Source organism: Anguilla anguilla, chromosome 3, assembly GCF_013347855.1.
Source record: "Anguilla anguilla isolate fAngAng1 chromosome 3, fAngAng1.pri, whole genome shotgun sequence".
Lineage (NCBI taxonomy): Eukaryota > Metazoa > Chordata > Actinopteri > Anguilliformes > Anguillidae > Anguilla > Anguilla anguilla.
In genome coordinates, this window is record NC_049203.1 from 33,685,958 (window position 1) to 33,694,333 (window position 8,376).

An 8,376-nucleotide genomic window follows, 5' to 3' on the forward strand; every position below is an offset into this window, starting at 1 on the left:
ACATGCACAAACACACACACACACACACACACACACAAACATGCAAAAATATACACACGCACACACAAACATACAAAAACATACACAAACACAAACATGCACAAACACGCACACAAACACAAACACACATGCGCACAAACACAAACACACACACACACAAACATACAAGAACATACACGAACGCAAACATGCATACACACACACGCACAAACATAAACACAAACACACATGCGCACAAACACAAACAGGCACACACGCACCCTCTCCCCCCTGCTCCCCCAGCCGTGTTTGGCAGCGTCTCCGTTCCCCGAGTCTCCAGCTGTCCAGTGGGGTGCGCCAAGTCACAGCGGGAGAGCCTGCCTCCGTCTGTGGCACGGGTCTTCACGGGGGCTCGTCTCTCTCCTCACATTACTCACTGGCAGACGGAGCGGGCTGCCAGCGCCCCGCAGGTCCACCCTGGCACCCCTGCCCCGCCGCTCACACCTCTCGGCTGGAGGAAATGATCCAGGGGAATCCGGGAGAAAGGCCCGGCCACTTCCGTCCAGCAGGCAGATCCCTGGACAGCCTCCTCCTACATGGTACTCTCTCTTTGCGGCTCGCCTCTCACATCTCTCTGTTGTGTCATCTGGGTCTGCTTGTTTTTTTTTCTGTGTGTGTTTGTAATGTGGGTGATAGGGCCATAGCTGAAATCGCAGTCAATTTAGCAGTTAAATGAAAGAGTTCTCACTGAACTAAATACATTCATAGCTATTTTATTTAAAGTAGTGCCACCTTATTTCATTTGGAATAGTTTATATTTTGTTGAAATTAATATAACAGCAATGGACAATTACGGGTTAAATTATGTATTTCATTGAATTCTTGTTGTTGCTGGATACACACACATAGTACAGGATCAAATCTTTAATTTAGAAATGAATACAGCTGGACTGCATGAACAACATGAGTAAGCATGCTGGAGAATGTAGGCAAACTTTGTTATTTTAAAATAACTTTACTTATACGATTTAGAAAATAATTTAAAGATTAGTAATTATATTAGTTTTTTGCCCTGAATGTTTCATCAATCATTATGTATAATCATTTATAATATAATGGATAAATGAAATACACAGAGCACATTCTTTTACAGATTTTTCAACTGAATGGATCAATCTCATATAATTCATAGATTTTATGTTTTTAAATTTACTCCAGTATTTCAGAGACTAGTATATAATAGATCATGCATCACATGAAGATAAATGCAAGTAATACATACAACCTGACTGAAGTCTCAAGAGATATTGTAACTGAGGGCAGTATGAAGCTGTTTCTTTGTCTGTTATAAACATTGAAATATACATACAAAAATGCTTGATCTTATTACCTTCATCTATATTTCTAATAGACTAGATTAAGTTCAATTCCTGAATTAATACCTTGTGAAAATGCAATTATAAAATTATGTATAATCTTCAAGAAGTTCCAAGACGAAATGGGCTGCAATTTTAAAGAATTCCCCCCTAAAGTACTTATAATATCTCAAACATTAGTTTTAAAATGTTTTACATACATGTGCATGTAATACAAACTGTAAGAGTGGTGATTTTAGCAATCAACGCACTGCATTATTTAAAAAGCAGCAAGGTTTAACTGAGGATGCAGACCGTTCCACAGTCTGTACATTCAGCCAGTGCACAGTGCTTCTGCCTGCCTACAGGGGGCTCTAGTGGTCCACACATTTCACCTTTACGAGCCTATGGCAGGAGCAGGGTTTCAAAACTGCACAGATAATTGTGGAGGAAAGCCCTTTCACTTTAAACCCCCTCAACACTGCCACACGTAAAATCATAAACATTATATCATAAATATATTTATGAATCAAACAATAAACAAACAAAATATTCCAATAAATGCAATGATGTTAATAATAAATATTCTACTTGCAGTCCCGCATTTCAAATTCCTGGTGAAAATGACATCAGTGGTCTCATCTGAACAGCATACAATATGTGAGTATCTGCTACCTGCATGTACTCTGTGTCTGTACGTATCTATCTATATCAAATTCCATGATAGTTCACAGTACTTGATGAGCTAGCTCAGGAGACTTCTGAATTTTAATGATGTTGGAGATGATATTGTGTGTCCTTCAGCTTGTTATACTGACACAAGCACTCCATAAATCATAATACCTAGCTATCGTAAAATCAATACCAAAGTGCTACCTCAGCGCTAAGCCTTAATAAGTTTTTCAGCTATCTAACAGCTTAAACTTTGCTGTAATACTGTTCGACCTATAGGTTAAGATCAGAGCATGCTTAATTTGTTTTGTAATAGAGCTTTCTAATCCTTAATGAAGCGGCCTATTAGTAAAGCTTTTGTTGCCACATTGGTGATCAGTTGGTGGAACAGCCATTGCAATTAACTATGTATCTTTGTCCTGGAGCAAAAAAAAAAAAAAAAAAACAGGCTTAAACAGTCAATAAATGTTAATCCAGTCAGAACTGGTCTGTGGCTTTGAACAGGCCTCACGCAGTGTTTTTCACATGCATTTGTTTCATCTTACCTTCGGTGGCTCTCCCGAAGGACCCCGGCTCCCAGCTCAGGATCCTCCTCCATCTCGCTAATAAGAGCCCACATGCAAACAATATTGTCCGTATTAAACACATTATTAAGAGACTTTGGGCCAAACGCGGCCCTCAAACGCACTCAGACCGGCCAGCGCAGCATTTTATTACGGAGTGCAGCGCAAACCGATGGCTTTCCTCTGAGCGGCTGAGTCCAGCGGAAATTTAACGATTAATGATCCTCAGTGAGAGAACATGTGAAGCTGTAAAACTATTAATAATAGCTATTTTCTTTTCATGCACGAAAGCCAGAGGAGGTGTTTTTAATTTTCTTACAGTATGGATTTTTGAATAACTTTATACGACAGGGCTCCATTGAAGTGCCTTTTTTCTTTCATTTTCTTATAAAGAAAAAACACAGAGACAAAAATAAATTCCAGTGTAATGAATATATAATATATAATAATATACATTATAAAAATATTACAGTCTATTTGAATGTGTCTGGGTTTTAACTGACTGCTATCACTGTGTAAATACTTCACAGAAATATAGTAAAACACATGTAAAATCAGCCTCCTTCCTGTACCAGAGAAAAGCTATTACCATGACTTGTGAAGCGTAAACAGTGTATGAAAGTCAAATTGAAATGTGGTATAATCTGGCGAGCAGGGACCCTGCTTTCAGAAGCAAGACTTCACGAGCCGCAGAGACGGGCCGTGGGCGATGGCTGGGTGATTCTGAGCACTCCACAGGTGGGCGGCACAAATGCAGCCGACACAACTGGGCACTGAACGCAGTGACCACACCCGAAAGTTCCAACTGACAGAGGTGGTAAGACTTCAGCAGCGTCACGAATGACTGAGGGACCAAGTAGGTAGCGAATCATATGACAGGTTGTGGAACTCCTCAGGCAAACAACGGTTAAACCGAATGTTTTTTGAACAGGACCCGCTTATTCCAACTAGGTGGTCCACTAAAAGGAGCACTCCCTAGCTACCTGGGTGGCTGAGATAAAAACAAACATGTTTACCCAGTGTGTGGATTTTAAAAGGGGCCCCAGTCAGCAATGCGGGCGTACTGGTAGGAGGGACACACACAGGCAGGAGGGGTTTTGTGGTCTTTTGTCAGGCGTGATTTATGCCCAAGGAGAACTGGTGGGCCAACCTTAAAGGTCTCAGCACCTGACCCCGGAACAGCTGTGTTTAAGGTCTGTTGCTTATTAGACAGATCTGCAGACAGGGCTATGTGAACTGGAAACGTGCACCAATCACCGCGGGCTCTCAGTCTCCCGGCCACTTACTTGGGCTTTACTAATGTGGCACTGAGCAGCAGGAGTGACGTTGCCCTCGTGTGTTGCCTGAGGGCCACAGCAGTGACAGAATTTCAAGGGGTTAAGGGTGACGAAAAAAGACGTGACTCCCTGATAACAGTTTTACATCCTGATGGGATTTTGTATTGAACACCCACTTCATTGAATGGTGTTTCGGTATAATATTTTATTCTGTTTGGTATTGTTGAGTACACTGGTTTCTCCTGTAAGTTGTGAGATAATGACACATGCTAGCATGTTATAAAAAATATATATAACTGGTGACACATACATAGATGTAAATCACTCGAGGGACAGTAATTGAAAGTTTTCTCATCCAACTAAAGGGCCTGTTTATGTTTTATATATTGTTCTTCTTACATCTTAGATTATTTGGCCAGGCAGACAGAGAGGTTTGTGTGCAGAGAGCATATTTTATTCTACACATATCCTCAATTTCACCTAATGAAATAACAATTTATTTGAAGGGCTGTGGCTGGGTCATGTTCTTTCTTCACGCACATATATCCAACCAAATCCCTACATATATAATATATAATATATCCCAAATGCAGAGAACAGCAGAATGCTGAATGCAGTAGCAGGTAGCCACCAAAACTGACGACGTTTGGCATTTCTGACTTGGCTGAGAATCAAGAAATTTAATCTGTAAATTTATATACAGGCTCCAAACTCTTTGAAGTCAACCTTTACAGCATTGCTGCCATCGGCAAACCCAGTCGGCTAGGTTTATGGTCACTTTTAAAGAACAAAACAAAAAGAAATAAAAGAAAATGAAATGGCAGTAAATGTAATAACATAGCAAACAGGCACTCGGATGTGCATCGGTCTCCAAGGTGGGCCTGTGGACTGAGAGAGGGGAGGGGGCGGTTTTAAAGGGCTGAGCTGAGGCCTGCTGACTGCTGCCATGGGGGGCCACCCTGAGGCTGACTGGTCACCACGCCCTGGGTTTATATCGCTGTGAAACCTGAAACCGGATCCAAATACTGAAACACTGCTGTTTCATATTCTGTTCCATTCCAGTGTCTTTATTTGAGCGTACAGAAAGAGAAACCCTGTGACGGCAGACCTGTTTATGATGAGGCCAATGCACACGCACTTCCAGAACCTTTAAAAGATAATATAAATCTGGAGGTGAAAATTACATGGCAATGTGCAAGGGTGGACAAAAAAATAAACAAGCCATTTTTGAGCTGGCTGGTGATATAACCTTCAGAAATATCCTATTTTTCATTAGAGCGGTGTCAGGCAGCGATGTCTTTAATAACGTCCATTTCAGCACCAAGGAGAGGATAACTCATGCTTTAGGCAAATAATGAATGGAGAGGGAGAGGTCCAGGCGCAGTTAAGAGCGGGAGCGGCTGCCAAATGAACAGAGCAGCCGTGAATGCTCAAGGCAGGCTCGGCGTCACACAGCAGCTCCCTGCATTAGCAGGATGCAAATGAACACAGGGACGCTTCCTGAAGCGGCTTTCTAATGGGGCGGGAAGAGGGGGAAGGGGGGAGCTGTTAATTACCATCATTAGAGCCAGGGACGAGAGAGGGGACTAACAAGGCGTCACCCTCATGATGCTGGTGTTTGAAAGTGATCTTCACCAATAAAAACATGTCAGACCCCGCAGAAAATTGCAAATTGGCAAATTTGCTGACGCGGTGAAAAAAAGGAAAAAGTGCTGACTATGAGTGGCCCCTCCGGTGATGGATGCATTCTTGACACAGTCTTGGTGTTTGGACTTAAGAAATAATGAGTATCAATGTCCTGGCTCTGGAATATGCAAAGATAAAAGAGGGCCTTGTAGCTTTAATTAAGGGAGGCAGAGGCAGGAACTGCTCACAGGGAAAGTGACCCGACATGATCATGTTCTTATTCCTGCCACTTTTGAGCTGAATTATGGCCAAGGAGCTACAACCTTACAGAGCTTTAATAAGGCAGATGTGATGCTTGTACAAGCAGTATTTGGGCAGCTTGTGTAGACATTTTTTAATAGAATGAATACTATAGTACAGCCTTTTCCCCCCTGCTCTTAGTAACAGAAAGAGAGCTCTGTTTTTTGTATTAAGAATGTTTCACGTGAATCCTCCACGTCAGGACTTCATCACTAATACCCATGATTAATAACACTTCTAAAAGACACTTAGGATTGTTCTGTGAGAAAAGCAAATCATGTGGGTGAGTTTGGACTATTTAAAAATCTGCCATGTTAGGGTGATTTGCCTGTTTGTGCATTGTGAAACAGGTTAAACGGTCTATTTACATACATCTATTTATTATCTTCTAAATTTTCTCATTTTAAGCTCTAATTAGATATTAAATGTTAATTGATATTAACAGCAGATAAATCTGTTTAATAACTGATAATAAATAATTCTACAAGTCTAAAATATAGTGTGTGAGGAGATATGTTAAAGATGGCATAACATTTCATATTTTCTTAATTCCTTTTAACAAATCTTGTTTGATTTTTGAACAGAACACAATAATAAACAGTAAGCGCTGGCCATGCTTTGTAAAGATTTATATCATCAGGTATAAAGGGAAGGTCGACGCCTTAGCACAGAATCAAAATGATCAGCGTGTCAAGCCCTCCCCCGATTATCGGGGGGTTCTTCTTCCTTTCCTTCTTTTCTCCTGATGTCTCCGCTGTTGAGAACAAATCAAAGGCACTATTTTACTAATCTAACACTGAGCAGACTGCAGGGTGACCGTGGGCTAATGAGAGAGTGCAGGTGATGTGAAACAGACAGACTGAAATGGATAATTAGGGTGCCGAGTTTCACAGGCGATGGCTTGTACAGGAGACTGGGGACATTAAGTTCCATTTCAGAAGTTTTTGTTAATTGCCCATCTTCCCTTACATTGGTAACATTTCAGGTCTCGGCTGTTTCATTTGACTGAAATGGCAGCTATTGCTTCCTTTTCTGCAGAAGGTCAACATAAAATGTGTCAAAATGATTAGCATTCTAATAGGAACCAAAATGCCCACAAAATAACTATATGGTGTGCTTCTGTGGATTTTGTTTCAAATTTGTCTGTGTCTGTCAGACTAAAACTACAGAATAAAATCCCTCATTAGCAATATAGAAAATATAAGCTTTGGTACATTTCCCTATAACAGTGTTCTGGACTGGTAGAGCAGGGCAACGCTCTGTACAACCATCTTCATATTAGTATCATAGTATTTCCTGTAGCGCTACAGGACGTTCTTCTGCAAGTTCTGGAGAAAAGTAAAGAGAAAACACATTATTGGTGGCATTATCCTAATTTACTAGTAAAAGTGTAAATGCAAAAATGTGGTGTTTAAAAATGAACTGAAAAAAGCATCTGTGTTCATTTATTTATACAAATAGCCACAGATTCTTCCAAATTATAACCACCGTGGATCTATGAGGGTATATGTAGTTATGATTTTAAATGCCTTTGAACTAAGTGTGACACTGCACCATTTATTGTCCCAGATTGAGAATATGAAAGAGATGTAGTTATGAAAATAGATACAATTAAATTCATGGATGCTAATCCCTAGTCCCCTTAGATTTATGAAATCATCAAATGAGAGAAAGTCCTTGAACTACACTAGAAAGTACTACTTCACCCAGAATCCACTATATGTTATAATGTTGCCACGGATAACGTGGTTGTCTTTCATTGATTCAGTGAACAAATTTATGGATAAAATGGAATACTTAAAATTTAACACTCTGAAAGGAATATTCTGAGTGTTCATATAAGTATGTAGTTAAACATTAGACTAAACATTTCAGGTATAGAACTGCATTTAAAATCTTGTGTACATTTAATAAATAAATAATTTATTATTATTATTATTATTATTATTATTATTATTATTGTACAAGTACATTTACAAGTAAATCTGTGCACATTTACAAGCCCTTTCTGAGAACATTTCAGTTCCTATTGTTTTGTCCCAATTCAATTTAGCTAGATTACATTTGTTTGTTGAGTCTTTTTTAAATACATGGCTATCGAAAGGATAGGAGGACATTTTAATTAAAGGGCATTTAAATGTTTGTCTTTGTAGAGTGATGCAGAACCACTTATCATTTAAAATGCATTTTGGAAGAAAATATCCTTATGCAGTAACCATCTGATCTAACATGTTTGCTTTCCTCTTTGCAATCTCCCTTTATAGACCCATATGGAAGAATGTATCCCTGAGGAATGCTAAATTTGGTTATGCTACAATCATCGACGAAGCACAACTGGAGATAGTATACGGCAGGTAAATATTTAGTGTTTATGGTATTTTTGCTTTAAAAAGAGCCATTATCGAAACATAAAAAGGAAAAAATACCTCTGAATTGCTGCCAAGGATTTACATATTTGAAGTGCCATATGAACACTCCATTAAAAGTAAGGAGAGTTGTATTATCTTTCATTTTTAATTGACTGTCACAGTTGTGCATCTACATAGTCATTCCATAGAAGACGGATAGGCAGTTTCACTGTCTTTATCATGAAGCTAATGCCAC

General features: G+C 39.6%; 1 long non-coding RNA gene across 1 annotated transcript; it reads left to right on the top strand.

Moving 5' to 3' along the window:
• The first annotated feature begins 375 nt into the window (after positions 1-375).
• Positions 376-8,124, top strand: LOC118224166. Its single transcript, XR_004764588.1, has 4 exons — positions 376-578; positions 1,932-1,994; positions 3,225-3,307; positions 8,037-8,124. It is a non-coding gene; the product is annotated as an uncharacterized LOC118224166 (long non-coding RNA).
• Positions 8,125-8,376: the final 252 nt, after the last annotated feature.